Here is a 17,564-nt window from a genome sequence, read left to right on the forward strand (position 1 = left end):
TATAGGGGCAGGAACATAATGGCTCCTAACCAGAATGTCACTAAGATTTTTACATCTTTTAGGAGTCATGAGAGGGAGATCGCCCAGGGAGGCAGCCAGGGAGGGTTCAGTTTGGAGGACAGACCAGTGCATTGTGAGGATGGAGCGCATATTTTCCCACTCATGATTATAGGTAGAAATAAATCTGATGGGTGCACTCCCACCCACAGCACGACGTCGTTTATTAGAATGTAATAGGTTACTCCGAGGAGTCTGTCTGGCACGATCATAGCCGGCTTTAATTGATCTGCGGCTGTAACCGCGGGCCATGAACCTTTGCCTTAGATCATTGGCTTGATGCTCAAATCTAGTCTCAGAAGAACAAATTCGCCGCATCCTGAGAAACTGCCCGACCGGGACGGCCCTGACAGTGGCTAGATAGTGTGCAGAGGTGGCGTGCAACAACGAGTTAACAGACGTAGGCTTCCTGAAGACATCCGTCTGGATGCGCTGGTCAGAATCAGAATGATGTCCAGGAAATCAACAGTAGTTGCGTTGAAAGTATAGGTAAGACGTATATTGCACGAATTGTCATTAAGACTCCTCATAAATTCCCCGAGCTGGTGGACGGACCCCCCCCCCACAAGAACAGAATGTCGTCAATATAGCGATACCAGCACAGCACATGGGCAGCGAGCGGTGGGCCTCCGTTGCCAACAGTCTGGGAGACAAAACCCCCAAAAAAGGAGTTTCTTTGGGCACCCAGACAAACTAAATGAGCTCCAAAACTATCAAATGATATCCGGAGGACAAGGAGCCAAACATGGAATAAATGGTGTTATATGCCCATCAAATAGAACATACTGATAACGTGTTCTGCTGTAAAAACAGCAATGCATCGTTTAACCTGCTAAACAATAGTATAACAATAGTATAACATGTCATTACTAGGGCTACATCAGTATAACCATAAATTACCTGCAGTCATTGCGCAACCGAGATGTGTGGTCTACCAGCTCACCTCGACGCGCGTTTCACCGCCTCTGCAGTTTTGTCAGGAGGTAAGTAAACGCTGTGTCTGTGAATGTTTCATACTTGGTGTTGATTGCGTCACGAAGAGGAGAGCGGCGCTCAAGGGGAGCGTCCCCAAGAATGTATTTACTTACCATAGTTTTGCAATTGCAGAATATTTTGGAATCAGTCACAATCCGTCAAAGTGTTGAAAAGACGGATCCTGTGCTGATTGTCAAAAACGGATGCAATGGATCCGTTTTTTTAATGGATCCGTCGAAGCAGAGGCTGCAGGAATTTTAAAGGAATAGAGTTTGAGAGAGAGAGAGAGAGATTTTCCCTGAATGGAAAAATGGGTTAAATTAAAGGAATAGAAATTCTTCCAGCCATGCTCAGTTCCAAAAAATGGAATCTGTCGCTGGATTCCGTCTTTTGACGGACAGCGACGGGTCCTGCGCCCATAGGTTTCCATTATAGCCAACGACGGACGGCGCAGGATCTGTCTCAATCCTCCTAACAAAGCTGCAGAGGTGGTGAAACGCGCGTCGAGGTGAGCTGGTGGACCACACATCTAGGTTGCACAATGACTGCAGGTAATTTATGGTTATACTGATGTAGCCCTAATGACATGTTATACTATTGTTATACTATTGTTTAGCAGGTTGAACCATGCATTGCAGTTTTTACAGCAGAACACGTGATCAGTATGTTCTATTTGATGGGCATATAACACCATTGTAGTTCATCATATAAACTTGTGTGCTTCTGCTCACAACTATTATCAGAGTACACATTTTAGTTGGGCAGTGCACAATGTTCCTGCATGGTACTATTATTAGTCCATTTTTGTACCAATTTAGGAGACAACTGTATGTAGAATTAGGACAGATACATCTTTCTGCTGCCTCTAATGTGGCAATGATATGTTATTTGAACGTGGAATTTGTATAGATCCGTGGTCCTATCTTTTCCTATGTTTTGCAGCCAGTCCCTTTAGCTAGGTTATACGATTTTGCATGTACTTTTTACGTTTTTGTAGAATATATTTATGACATTGCCATTTTGTATATGTACTGGTTATTGTTAATAAAATTGCACTGTAGATCATATTGTTCCTTCATTTTTCTCTATTGGCTTATGGTCTGTATTGAAGGGATCATCATTTAATGATTTGTGAGGTACAATTCCTTTGGCTCATTGCAGTCTGCTCCTTTGCTTTTTCTTCAGCGTGTGGTGAGGCGGATTCTGCCTCTCCTGGCATACGGCCTAGTGTTTGTTTTTTATTTTTTAATTAGCTTTTCCTTACTTTGTTTTTTTTTTATCAACCCCAGGATAAGAAGCAAAAAAGGTTAACTGTCTCGGTTTATAAAAAGGTCGCCGAGTCCTGGCCCCTGGGGGGGGGTGCAGACCCCCGTGTGACTGGCTGTCATTGCCATCGTACACGAGCAGCGCGGAGCTAAATAATGACAGTTGGCCAGTGTGCTGGACTACCACTAGAGGGCGCTACAAGCTGGAGGTGAGAGGAGTGACTGTGAGGCCGGAGAGGACATGTTTCTTATGGGAAAACATGGCGGAGCCTCTCGTCAGCGATGCAGGCAGCCGTTGTGAGACTCGGCATTGGTTATCCTGGGAGAAGGAGGCCAACACTAGGCGCGGACCAAGAGAAATGGTGTAGATACATCCAAGTACAGGGCGTCCTGTGAGGGCAGCCGCCGCCGGGACCGCCCCGGAAGTGACGTCACACGGTTCTCATATGTTGTTTGAATTTAATGGCGGTAAGGAGCGGAGACCGGTGAGTCCGCGGTGCGGGGGTCGGTGTGCCGGGGGTCGCTCGTCAGCTGTCTCCCTGTATAATACATATGGAGCTGTAGACCGCTGCTGTATTGGAGCACAACCAGTGTTGTGTACTTCTGGGGGGCACAGACCCCCTGTATAAGTGATGGGGCTCCTTATTGTGGGGTCAGTCTGGGGTCGGTTGTGTGCTTGTTTGTAGGGATAAGATGGGGATTAATACGTGTGACGGGTAATGGGCCCCTGTCAGCAGGAACACGCAGGTATGGTGTAGAAATCTGCAGCCGCTTATTGTTAATCTTCATGATAAATGTTGGGGTAACATGGATATTCCTGCTGGCCGGTTCTCTTGAAGCCACACACAAGTGCCGCTTTTTGACATGACCCCCTGAAGCTGCACTGAGACCTTGGGTTGTAACAGGGTGGTCTTCTTAAATGTAACCAGCGCACAAAGTTTGGGTTAAAAATGTGTAAGAAGAGCGCTGAGTAAGGGTGGTCCTCACTATTCCCACTGCAGCGTTCTACGATGGTTCCAATTCTTCATATTTTCATTAGCGTGCTGCCAGTGATTTAGGGTCACATGCTGCATACCCCGCGTACTACACGGACCCTCCATCCCCAGCCCTGATATCATCCAAGTGGATGCAAATGTCACCAGCCTTGACAAAAAAGAAGTGACATGCTACTTTTAAACCGCAGCGGATTTTCCGCAAAGTGTGCACAGCATTTTTTTTTTTCTCATTGATTTACATTGTACTGTAAATCAATTGCGGATCTGCAGCGTTTCTGCACCTCAAAAAACGCTGCGGATCCGCAACATGTGCACATACCCTAAGAGTTTTGGCAGGGTAAATGCTGTGTAAGGCTACGTTCACATTTGCGTTGTGCGCCGCTGCGTCGGCGATGCAACGCACAACGCAAATAAAAACGCACCAAAACGCTGCGTTTTGCGACGCATGCGTAGTTTTTTGCCGAAATTTGGACGCAAGAAAAATGCAATTTGTTGCGTTTCCTGCGCCCGATGTTTGCGGCAAAAAAAACGCATGCGTCGCACAACGCATGTCCATGCGTCCCCCATGTTAAATATATAAATAAATATAAATAATATACGCTGCATCGGGAAACGCTAATGTGAACGTTACCTAAAACATACTCGGTTTTTGCATGCGTTTTTGCTGCATTTTTACTTGCCTTCCCTCCACCCCATTAACTTGCATGGGTTATAAATGCTGAAAGAGCCAACCTGCTGCAGACTTGAAGAAAGAACCCTCCTTTGATGGTTCAAATCTGCAAGACAAACCTAAGCAGCATATGCATGAGATGTCCAAAATCTCACTCACTTTGCTGGTATTGTAAAACGCTGCGTTTATTCTGCGGCAAAAACACAATGTGCCAACAAACCCTAATCATTGGTGTGACTGTACAGTATGTGAGCACGTGATTTATTGCAAGGACTCTGTCAGCACAGAATGACTGTTCAAACCAAGTACAGGCGCTCGGTTCTTCATGGTGGCGCCAATCATTTCTATGCACCTTCCCACCTGCTGGTTTTCCCTATATCTCCACCCTCCGTCTTCTTTCTTTGACAGCTCTGCCTTCATAGAGCCAGAGAAGGATGGAAACCAAGCAGTTTGGAAGGTGTATATAAATGATGCACCGAGCGCCTGTACTTGGTTTGAACAGTCATTCTGTGCCGACAGTCGATTCATGGTGCCCCAAACAAGGATGGCATGAATCAGAGCTTGACTGCACAATTATGTAGAGGAATGTTTTTCTTTGAAACACTGTAGCACGGGGGCCCGACAGGCTCCTTCCTGCACCGCTTCGGGTGAGTGACAGTTCGCTCCCATGTGTGCACATTAGAAGAGGCCTGTCACTCAGCTAGAGCAGTGCAGGGAGCAGTCGGCAGGGCCCACATCGCGCTAGGCGGTCTCTTCTGGTCTTGAAACTGCTTTCTCTGAAATGCTGGTGCTGAATTCGTGCAGCCAGGGCCTCACTAATGCTGCCTTTTTTTTGGACAGCATGGATCTACTACCAGACTTCCTTTATAAATGTAAAGTGTTTGGTTTTTACAGCCTCCTTTCTAAGTAAATATCAGGCCCCATTGAAAATAAAAACAATGAATTCTCGCTTTCAACAGTGTCGCCATTCCTGCAATGTCGGCAATATTATTGCATAACATGGTTTCATAGTTTTGAGCTTGAAGGTAGATTTAAAGGGGTATTCCTATCTCCAACATCCTATCTCAATATGTAGTACGTGTAACAAATAATAATGGCAAATGCTTCCAATTAGAAATGATGTAGTATAGTTTTTCTGATTCGCTATATCGCTTACCCCTTGTGCCGCGCTTGGTTGTTCATGGTTACGACCACTCGTATAGTGAGTTAGCTGTTCATCATCGTAACCATGGATACCTAAGCCACTGCAATGCCCTGCACAGGGGGAAAGCTACATGGCAAATCAGAAGAATTATACTACTTTTCTAAGGCAAACAGGATCATGGGGTGCATTAAAAGAGGTCTGGATACACATGATGAGAGCATTATACTGCCTCTGTACAAATCCCTAGTTAGACCGCACATGGAGTACTGTGTCCAGTTTTGGGCACCGGTGCTCAGGAAGGATATAATGGAACTAGAGAGAGTACAAAGGAGGGCAACAAAATTAATAAAGGGGATGGGAGAACTACAATACCCAGATCAGATAGATTAGCGAAATTAGGATTATTTAGTCTAGAAAAAAGACGACTGAGGGGCAATCTAATAACCATGTATAAGTATATAAGGGGACAATACAAATATCTCGCTGAGGATCTGTTTATACCAAGGAAGGTGACGGGCACAAGGGGGCATTCTTTGCGTCTGGAGAAGAGAAGGTTTTTCCACCAACATAGAAGAGGATTCTTTACTGTTAGGGCAGTGAGAATCTGGAATTGCTTGCCTGAGGAGGTGGTGATGGCGAACTCAGTCGAGGGGTTCAAGAGAGGCCTGGATGTCTTCCTGGAGCAGAACAATATTGTATCATATTATTAGGTTCTGTAGAAGGACGTAGATCTGGGGATTTATTATGATGGAATATAGGCTGAACTGGATGGACAAATGTCTTTTTTCGGCCTTACTAACTATGTTACTATGTTACTATATAATTATTATTACACCTGCTACATATTGGGACAGGATCTTTGAGATTGGAATACCCCTTTAAGTCCATCGGGTTCAACCTACAGCCTAATATGTTGATCCAGAGGAAGGTAAAGTCCCCATGGAGCAGACATTAGTTGCTCTATTGCTCCATATTAGGAAAAAAATTCCTTCCCAACTCCATACATCAACCAGACTAGCTCCCTGGATCAACGCCCCATCACAGGATCTAGTGGCTGTAACCTGGAGCCAATCAGTGGCCGCTGGTCGGCTACTACCTTGACTATTTTGTCAGGGCAGCCCTCCACTCTGATGGAGTATTGATGAGGTAAAGCTGATTATCTGCCATTTATGCAGTGGTTATGTGACACAACAATGACGAGCCATGTACCATGAATAGCGGCACTGACATAGGAACAGCAGAAGGTGAGTATCCATTGCTTTTATTTTAAATGAGGCACTGAAGTAGTTAAGTGGGGGTTATCCAGTAGTCGACAACACCTTTAAACGATTTCTCCCTTTTTCAAATAATATTGCTCCAAATTCTCATAGGGGGGGGAAGCTCACTCAGCCACCCAGTGTCCAGCGACACATTTTCACTGCTGCTCCGTTTTTTGTTGATTAGCTGCAGCAATGACGTTATATCGTCATTGCTGCAGCCAATCACAGGACTCAGTTGCTTATGCACTTTGTCTACTAGGAGTTTAAGGATTGACCAGTGTTTTCAAGGTGACATCGTGCTGCAGCCAATCAACAGACCAGAGCATCTGAAAGAGGCAATATTGGATCCCGCGGAGTAAAAGCTGTTTATTTTTTTTTTTTTGCCTATGTGAACATTTGGAGCAATAATCTTTGTCAGTGAGCATGTACTATGGCAGCATCAGTAACTCTTATCACTCTTCTCCTGAATGATACTATGCTGTGGTTATAAATCTGCTCAGAAGAGGAGAGATAATGGCCATGAGCTCTGCTATCGGAACAAACGCACTGACCGGTATGATTATTGTCACGTGTTAGATTCCAGAAGAGTTTTGCCTAAAATCTGGGATAATCCTTTTTCCACATCAGTTTTGAGTCTATTGACACCACCTCAATTTTTATAGTTCTCTACAGCCTCAAACCAGTAAGAAATAAAAAAATAAATGATTTTGGAATATCTCCCCTTTGCAATTATTCTTCTGACCGGAGCTATGACTTTGCTGTATCATCCAATCATGGGAAACCTGTAGGGATTCTGACGCCGCACTGCCCGTCCAGGGAAATGATTGTCAGATTATTAGGTGTAGATTAATGCTTTGTTAATATCAGATCACTGTGTTTCAGGGTGGCACCAACTTCCTTCTCCCTTATGGTGTCGGTGTGACTCTGGAACATGTTGATCAGTTATCTATAAATCATTAGTCTGCACTTAATAGTCTGTTGTTTATATTTCCGGTGGAGCAGGACAGCATGAAAGTCCAATCACTAAAGGGGACAGTGACGTGTCACATTAGTTCTTTCTCATATATTGACCTGTTCCAAGATTATATATTACGGTACATTTTTATTAGTGATGAGCGAGTGTACTCGTTCCTCGGGTGACCTCTGAGTATTTATGAATGTTCAGATTTAGTTTTCATCACGGCAGCTGAATGATTTACAGCTACTGCCCACCTTGAATACATGTGGGGATTCCCTAGCAACCAGGCAAGCCCCACATGTACTTATGCTGGCTAGTAGCTGTAAATCATTCAGCTGCCGGGGATGAAAACTAAATCTCCGAGCAGTCATAAATACTCGGAGGTCACCCGAGCCTGCTCTGGAAAACCCGAGCAACGAGAATACTCACTCATCACTAATTTTTATGTTAAATTTAGACATCACACTTTCCAATTAACTAATTTCTACTGCTCAGAGCCTCTTATCAACAGACGGCAGATTGAGTCCTACTATTGTGCAAGCCAATGAGATTTGGCACATTAAGAGCCACTAAAGAATGAACAGATGATTATTCATACTATTGAGACTGGGAATACACAAGGAGCTCACCCAAGACATTTATCGGGACCCTATGGCAGTTTATGAGAAACAGGCAAGGAGAACATCCTAGCAGCTAGTGTATGCAGCTAAAAGCGACTCTGTGATCAGGATTTTGCTCTGTAAACTACAGACATTGTCAGGTTGTTGCTGTTATACTGATTAAGATGATACCTTGGTTGATGAAATCTTGTTGTTCTTGTTTAATCTGTATTTGCAGTTTTCAGTTTGTGGGGCTTCGGGGTGGCCTGTGGGCGGGACTTTGTGTGGTGCTCTGCTTAGATATTCATACTGATGGCTTTTGACAGGTCACTGGCCCTTCAGTGACCTGCCCCATATTTTCCATACTGCATATCATATTGTGTGGTTGCAAAAAATAGACGCTACTGCACATCCGCTTCCGGCACCATTTTGCTGGACGAAAAAAAATTGTCTGCAGCTAAATAGTGGCGGTTGCACAGTAGCATCTATTGGTAAGAAATAGATGTTACTGCGTAGGCGCCGCTACCGCCAATTTGTTGGATGTAAATTTTTGTTCTAAGCCCACAATATTATATGCATTATGTAAAAAAAGGAAACAGGTTACTGAAGGATCAGTGACCTGTCATAAGCGAATAAGAATACATATGTAAACAGGTCACCACATAAAGACCCGTCCACAGGCCGCCCCGGTGCACGAGAACTTCAATATCTGAAAACTGCAAATACAGATTAATCACTAACCACAAGATGGATTTCATCACCAGGTATCATTTTAATCAGTATAAAAGTGTCAATCTGACAGCGTCTGTAGTTTACTTAGCAAAATCCTGATGACAGGTTCGCTTTAAAAGGGTTCAAGCACGACTTGAAACAGATGTTTTTAAGCGATGTTAGAGCAGGTTCTTGTCAGGCTTAGTACCAGCTTTGTGGATGACCTTAAGGTCAAATTCATGTGTTCAGTATTTCAGTGTTCAGTATTTGGTCAGTATTTTCCATCAGTATTTGTAATCCAAAACCAGGAGTGGGTGATAAATGCAGAAGTGGTGCAAGTTTTTCTATTATGTTTTCCCTGATTGTTCCACTCACAAATTCTGATGTAAAATACTGACCTAATACTGACCTTGTGAACATGGCCTAATTGTTCTGCTCAGTCATCCTGACAGTTGTACACGCGTTCTGCTCAGTCATCCTGGCAGTTGTACACCCGTTCTGCTCAGTCATCCTGGCAGTTGTACACCCGTTCTGCTCAGTCATCCTGACAGTTGTACACCCGTTCTGCTCAGTCATCCTGGCAGTTGTACACCCGTTCTGCTCAGTCATCCTGGCAGTTGTACACCCGTTCTGCTCAGTCAGCCTGACAGTTGTACACCCGTTCTGCTCAGTCAGCCTGACAGTTGTACACCCGTTCTGCTCAGTCAGCCTGACAGTTGTACACCCGTTCTGCTCAGTCAGCCTGACAGTTGTACACCCGTTCTGCTCAGTCAGCCTGACAGTTGTACACCCGTTCTGCTCAGTCATCCTGGCAGTTGTACACCCGTTCTGCTCAGTCAGCCTGACAGTTGTACACCCGTTCTGCTCAGTCAGCCTGACAGTTGTACACCCGTTCTGCTCAGTCAGCCTGACAGTTGTACACCCGTTCTGCTCAGTCAGCCTGACAGTTGTACACCCGTTCTGCTCAGTCAGCCTGACAGTTGTACACCCGTTCTGCTCAGTCAGCCTGACAGTTGTACACCCGTTCTGCTCAGTCAGCCTGACAGTTGTACACCCGTTCTGCTCACTCAGCCTGACAGTTGTACACCCGTTCTGCTCAGTCAGCCTGACAGTTGTACACCCGTTCTGCTCAGTCAGCCTGACAGTTGTACACCCGTTCTGCTCAGTCAGCCTGACAGTTGTACACCCGTTCTGCTCAGTCAGCCTGACAGTTGTACACCCGTTCTGCTCACTCAGCCTGACAGTTGTACACCCGTTCTGCTCACTCAGCCTGACAGTTGTACACCCGTTCTGCTCACTCAGCCTGACAGTTGTACACCCGTTCTGCTCACTCAGCCTGACAGTTGTACACCCGTTCTGCTCACTCAGCCTGACAGTTGTACACCCGTTCTGCTCACTCAGCCTGACAGTTGTACACCCGTACTGCTCACTCAGCCTGACAGTTGTACACCCGTTCTGCTCACTCAGCCTGACAGTTGTACACCCGTTCTGCTCACTCAGCCTGACAGTTGTACACCCGTTTTGCTTCACTCAGCCTGACAGTTGTACACCCGTTTTGCTTCACTCAGCCTGACAGTTGTACACCCGTTCTGCTTCACTCAGCCTGACAGTTGTACACCCGTTCTGCTCACTCAGCCTGACAGTTGTAAACAACTTTCGGCTTTGTTAGCATCACATGCTGGGCACAAAGATTGACTGGTTGGGTTTACAACAAAGTATGGAACAGGACTGAAGCAAGTAAAAGAAAGCCCATTCTGCTCAGTCAGCTGAGCATGTTTTTTTTTTTCTTTCCCCTTCCTGGAATGAGTTGCAGCTTGAAATATTTGACGGCGGGCATTGTGGACAGCTCAGATAACCACTTTTAGGGCGGTTTCACACGTCCAGATAATTCCGGTACCGGAGTTGTCCGTGTACTCACGTGGCACATCCGTGTGTCACATGTGCAGCAGCCTTCTGCCGCCCGTGTGCCGCATCAGGACCACACGGATGGCCGCCGTGAAGCAGCTCTCCAGTTAGTGCTGTCCTCTGCTTGTGGTGCTGAAGCCGGCTGTCATCGCTTCTTCCCTGCTCGGCCACCGATAAGCGCGAGCCAGGGAGAATGAAAGAAAGCAAACCCGACGTGGGGTTCCCCCCTACATTATACAGCCAACCCGGCAAAATTCAAAGGTGCGGGCTGGTAAGGGGCCATGGATATGGCCACCCCAGCCTAAAAACAGCAGCCCGCAGCTGCCCAGAAAAGGTGCATCTATTTGATGTGCCAATTCTGGAGCTTTGCCCAGTTCTTCCCACTGCCCTGTAGCACTGGCATACCTATCCATTACTAATCACACAGATGTTAAATGTTTAATAAAACACACACACAGTAAGAAAAAAGTATTTTAACCCCTTTACCCCCAAGGGTGGTTTGCACGTTAATGACCAGGCCAATTTTTACAATTCTGACCTCTGTCCCTTTATGAGGTTATAACTCTGGAACGCTTCAACCGATCCCGGTGATTCTGACATTGTTTTCTCGTGACATATTGTACTTCATGATAGTGGTAAAATTTCTTTGATATTACCTGCGTTTATTTATGAAATAAACGGAAATTTGGCGAAAATTTTGAAAATTTCGCAATTTTCCAACTTTAAATTTTTATGCAATTAAATCACAGAGATATGTCACACAAAATACTTAATAAGTAACATTTCCCACATGTCTACTTTACATCAGCACAATTTTGGAACCAAATTTTTTTTTTTTGTTAGGGAGTTATAAGGGTTAAAAGTTGACCAGCAATTTCTCATTTTTACAACACCATTTTTTTTTAGGGACCACATCTCATTTGAAGTCATTTTGAGGGGTCTATATGAAAGAAAATGAACAAGTGTGACACCATTCTAAAAACTGCACCCCTCAAGGTGCTCAAAACCACATTTAAGAAATTTATTAACCCTTCTGGTGTTTCACGGGAATTTTTAGAATGTTTAAATAAAAATGAACATTTAACTTTTTTTTCACAAAAAAATTAATTCAGCTCCAATTTGTTTTATTTTCCCATGGGTAAGAGACGAAATTGGACCCCAAACTTTGTTGTAAAATTTATCCTGAGTACGCTGATACCCCATATGTGGGGGTAAACCACTGTGTGGGTGCATGGCAGAGCTCGGAAGGGAAGGAGCGCCATTTGACTTTTCAATGCAAACTTGACAGGAATTGAGATGGGACGCCATGTTGCGTTTGGAGAGCCACTGATGTGCCTAAACATTGAAACCCTCCACAAGTGAGACCATTTTGGAAAGTAGACGCCCTAAGAAACTTATCTAGATGTGTGGTGAGCACTTTGACCCACCAAGTGCTTCACAGAAGTTTATAATGCAGAGCCGTAAAAATAAAAAATCATATTTTTTTCGCAAAAATGATCTTTTCGCCCCCAATCTTTTATTTTCCCAAGGGTAAGAGAAGAAATTGGACCCCAAAAGTTGTTGTACAATTTGTCCTGAGTACGCTGATACCCTATATGTGGGGGTAAACCACTGTTTGGACGCATGGCAGAGCTCGGAAGGGAAGGAGCGCCATTTGACTTTTCAATGCAAAATTGTCTGGAATTGAGATGGGACGCCATGTTGCGTTGAGAGCCATTGATGTGCCTAAACATTGAACCCCCCCCCCCACAAGTGACACCATTTTGGAAAGTAGACCCCCTAAGGAACTTATCTAGGTGTGTTGTGAGAACTTTGAACCCCCAAGTGTTTCACTACAGTTTATAACGCAGAGCCGTGAAAATAAAAAAATCTTGTTTTTCCCACAAAAATTATTTTTTAGCCCCCAGTTTTGTATTTTCCCAAGGGTAACAGGAGAAATAGGACCACAAAAGTTGTTGTCCAATTTGTCCTGAGTACACTGATACCCCATATGTGGGGGAGGGGGGGGGGAACCACCGTTTGGGCACATGGGAGAGCTCGGAAGGGAAGGGGCGCCATTTGGAATGCAGACTTAGATGGAATGGTCTGCAGACGTCACATTGCGTTTGCAGAGCCCCTAATGTACCTAAACAGTAGAAACCCCCCACAAGTGACCCCATATTGGAAACTAGACCCCCCAAGGAACTTATCTAGATATGTTGAGAACTTTGAACCCCCAAGTGTTTCACTACAGTTTATAACGCAGAGCCGTAAAAATAAAAAAATTTTTTTTTTCCACAAAAATTATTTTTTAGCCCCAGTTTTGTATTTTCCCAAGGGTAACAGGAGAAATTGGACCCCAAAAGTTGTTGTCCAATGTGTCCTGAGTACGCTGATACCCCATATGTTGGGGTAAACCCCTGTGTGGGCACACGGGAGAGCTCGGAAGGGAAGGAGCACTGTTTTACTTTTTCAACGCAGAATTAGCTGGAATTGAGATCAGATGCCATGTCGCGTTTGGAGAGCCCCTGACGTGCCTAAACAGTGGAAACCCCCCAATTATAACTGAAACCCTAATCCAAACACACCCCTAACCCTAATCTCACTGGTAACCCTAAACACGCCCCTAACCCTAATCCCAACCCTATTCCCAACCGTAAATGCACAGCTGCAGGCTTCACAGTGCCTGCTCTGAGCAGGCGCTGTGAAGCCACCTCCCTCCCTGCAGGACCCGAATGCCGCGGCCATCTTGGATCCGGGCCTGCAAGGAGAAGGAGGACGTAAGAGACCCTCGAAGCAACGCGATCACATCGTGTTGCTGTGGCGGTCTCAGGGAAGCCCGCAAGGAGCACCCTCCCTGCGTGATGCTTCCCTATACCGCCGGCACACCGCGATCATGTTTGATTGCGGTATGCCGGGGGTTAATGTGCCGGGAGCATGTCCGTGACCGCTTCTGGCACATTGTGCTGGATGTCAGCTGCGATAGTTAGCTGACACTCGGCCGCGCTCCCCCTCGAGAGCGCGGCCGATCGCTATGATGTACTATCCCGTCGGTGGTCATACGGGCCCACCCCACCTCGACGGAATAGTACGTCAGATGTCAGAAAGGGGTTAATGAAATAAAACGATACACGCAGTTTTTTCACCTTTATTCTTTTGCCATTCCAAGCGAAGCCATCGATCTCCTGGAAAAAAGTCAAAATAAAAAACCAACAATATACCCATACCTGTCCGCCATATAGTCAAGTCCCACGCAGTAATCTATATCTGGGGGCATTTACATTTTACAACCAGGAGCAATGCTAATGCGGCCGCTCCCGGCTGTAAACGACTGGGGAATGAATGAAATGCAGGGAGCGGAGCCTCAGTGACGTCATCGAAGCTGCGTCCACTGGCAGCATGAACTCAAATGAACTCTGCAGCGTGGGAAAATCAGTTGGCATTAGTTCATGCCGCCAGGGGGTGCAGCTTCGGTGAATACATGTGGGGATTCCCTAACAAACAGGCAATCCCTGCATGTATTGAGGCTGTCTAACAGCTGCAAATCATGCAGCTGCGGCGACACAAACATAATCTACGAGCACTCCCAAGATACTCGGAGAACACCCGAACATGCTCGGAAACCCTGAGTAAAGAGTATACTCGCTCATCACTATCTAGCAGTTGTTTTTTTTTTTGGGTGGGGGGTGTACTGAAGAGGAGAGCAGTCTGGCAGCAGCTTATAGTACTCCCCTCTTAAGGTACCGTTACACTAAACGATTTACCAACGATCACGACCAGCGATACGACCTGGCCGTGATCGTTGGTAAATCGTTGTGTGGTCGCTGGGGAGCTGTCACACAGACAGCTCTCTCCAGTGACCAACGATCCAGGGAACAACTTCGGCATCGTTGAAACTGTCTTCAACGATGCCGAAGTCCCCGGGTAACCAGGGTAAACATCGGGTTACGAAGTGCAGGGCCGCGCTTAGTAACCCGATGGTTACCATTGTAAAAGTAAAAAAACAAACACTACATACTTACATTCTGATGTCTGTCACGTCCCCTGGCGTCAGCTTCCCGCACTGTGTAAGCGCCGGCCGTAAAGCAGAGCGGTGACGTCACCGCTGTGCTCTGCTTTACGGCTGGCGCTGACACAGTCAGTGCGGGAAGCTGACGCCGGGGGACGTGATAGACATCGGAATGTGAGAATGTACTGTTTTTTTTTTTTTTTTACTTTTACAATTGTAACCAGGGTAAATATCGGGTTACTAAGCGCGGCCCTGCGCTTAGTAACCCGATGTTTACCCTGGTTACTAGTGAACACATCGCTGGATCGGCGTCACACACGCCGATTCAGCGATGACAGCAGGTGATCAGCGACCAAAAAAAGGTCCTGATCATTCCCAGCAACCAACGATCTCCTAGCAGGGGTGATCGTTGGTCGCTGTCACGCATAACGATTTAGTTAACGGCGGTATCGTTGCTACATCACAAAGAGCAACGATATCGTTAACGAAATCGTTATGTGTGAAGGTACCTTTACTGAGAACAGATGGTCAGGCTGAGCATGTGTGTACAAGGTGAAAGGGGGTTTTCTTAAAGCTAGCTTGTTCATGTAACAGTTATATAATGTTGTTGGCTAGATAATTGCCAGAAGACATTTTACTAAAATCTGCTATGAAGGTTCTGTGTATGATTACCAAAGACATCATATTCAACACATTGTATCCAACTTAGCTGTATCTGCTAATGGTCTGCAGCAGAGGTGGGCAATTAATTTTTCTGAGGGGGGCTACATGATACTGTGACTGTTGTGGAGGGCCGAACCAATAGGCTGAAATTAATTAAGCTCAATATTAATATCAATATATAATTATGAATATAATAATTATAATATTAATTATCACTCAATATTGAGCAGAATTAAGTATGAGAAAGTATGAGAAGCTTTGAGAAAGCTGGACCGCGAAACGCGCGTCAGGGGCATCTAGGGAGGCTGTGGGAGACGTCCCTACTCATGGGTAAGCGCTGATTTATTTGCAGGAGTTCTGGACATATGGGTTATGGATTGTAACATAGAATTGTGATGGCCGAGTCCTTGAACTCTGCTGGATTTGATTATAACTCTTCTGACACCATGAGGGAATACATTTTGTCTCTCATTTACTCTCTAGTCTATCACTAGTTTTTTTTTCTTTGGCCTCCTGTGTATTTGGGTCTACATTGGAATATGTATACTGATGTATTTGTACACATTATATTGAATAAAAATTTATATTTTTATAATGATTGGTGGGACATTTTGCTTACTCCATCTTTTTGTGTATACTGTTTTTGAGAGTAGTCTCTTTCAGTTACCTTTTTTGGGTGACTATGATGGGAGAGTGGTACTTGTTCACCCTCGGCCACAGTGTTATAGTGCGCTTAACGACTTTTCGATTGAATGATACTGTGACTGTTGTGGAGGGCCGAACCAATAGGCTGAAATGAATTAAGCTCAATATTAATATCAATATATAATTATGAATATAATTATATTAATTATCACTCAATATTGAGCAGAATTAAGTATTCCGACATTACCCTATGTACCGTTTGAACCTGAATACAGCCTCTTCTGTATATCGTATGAGCCCAAGTTACAGCCAAAGGCAAAGAGACGTACATATGAGCAAGGATCACAATAAAAAAATTACAAATTTTATTAGTACATTCAATACCACAGATAAGATTTAAAAACATTTAAAAAGAAGCGATGATTGGCACCCAATACAAAAAATAAATACATGTATGTAAACATTGTATAATAGCTGGTCATCCAAACACAAGCATCATTATTGGAAAAATATGAAAACCACACTGACACTTCCTGCCCCTGATGAAGTGTCAGTGGTGATAACGCGGGTTGGGCTGACAGGAGCCGCTCTCTGCCTTTGCACCGTCATTACTGCACAATAAGCTTTGGTCCTGTGAGCGTATCCTAGCTACTCATAGCAATCAAATGGTTATTTGCTTAATTGATTATGGATACATTGAGTTAGCTGAGCTCTGAACCCAATCCTTTGGGACACTCTATATTGTTGGTTTATTTTCTCTGGATACATATCATTAGACGGTTTTGATATTTTTCCAATAATGATGCTTGTGTTTGGATGATCAGCTATTATATAATGTTTACCTACATGTACTTATTTTTGTATTGGGTGCCCATCATCGCTTCTTTAGTTCACCTAAATGAATGAGACATGATATTGTTACAGGTCTGTACTTTCTCTTGAACCACAATACTGTTTATAACATCTCTATGTACCCTTTTCAGCGGCACATATACTCGTTGTTTGGAGGTATATTTATATGTGTTATTTATTGGTGCTAGTTGGCAATCTGCAGCTCCTGCACACAATGGTTATATATGGTGTAACCTTTTTAAATCTCATATTTGGTGTTGAATGTACTAATAAAATTTGTAAAATTTGTTTTCTTGACATATTGCAGGTTGATCCCTCTAAATATACACTTGATGGTGCCCTCCTTTTGTGTTTTTATGGATATCGTATGAGGCCCACACGGCCTCCCCACGTCCAGCATATGAGGCCCACATGGCCTCCCCACGTCCAGCATATGAGCAACACACAGCCTCCCCATGTCCAGTACATGAGGCCCACACAGCCTCTCGATGTCCTGAATGTGAAGCCCACGCGGCCTCCCCATGTCCACAGTAAGACCCCCATAGCCTCCCCCATGTCCACAGTAAGACCCCCATAGCCTCCCCATGTCCACAGTAAGACTCCCATAGCCCCCATGTCTACAGTAAGATCCCCATAGCCCCCCCTTGTCCACAGTAAGACCCCCCTAGCCTCCCCATGTCCACAGTGACACCCATAGCTTCCTCATGTCCACAGTAAGACCTCTATAGCCTCCCCATGTCCACAGTTAGACCCCCCCCAGCCTCCCCATGCCCACAGTTAGACCCCATAGCCTCCCCATGTCCACAGTAAGACCCCCATAGCCTCCCCATGTCCACAGTAAGATCCCCATAGCCCCCCTTGTCCACAGTAAGACCCCC

At 45.0% G+C, this 17,564-nt stretch overlaps 1 protein-coding gene across 2 annotated transcripts in view; it reads left to right on the forward strand.

Annotated features, from left to right (window-relative positions):
• Positions 1–2,745: 2,745 nt before the first annotated feature.
• The window catches only part of CIT (citron rho-interacting serine/threonine kinase), a 254,862-nt gene continuing 240,043 nt past the window's right edge, over positions 2,746–17,564 (forward strand). For both annotated transcript variants that reach the window (XM_069758420.1, XM_069758429.1), the window contains exon 1: positions 2,746–2,782. The gene's annotated coding sequence lies outside the window, so the exon portion shown is untranslated. The remainder of the gene's footprint in view (positions 2,783–17,564) is intronic.

The sequence above is a fragment of the Ranitomeya imitator genome, chromosome 1 (genome assembly GCF_032444005.1).
Source record: "Ranitomeya imitator isolate aRanImi1 chromosome 1, aRanImi1.pri, whole genome shotgun sequence".
Taxonomy (NCBI): Eukaryota; Metazoa; Chordata; class Amphibia; order Anura; family Dendrobatidae; genus Ranitomeya; species Ranitomeya imitator.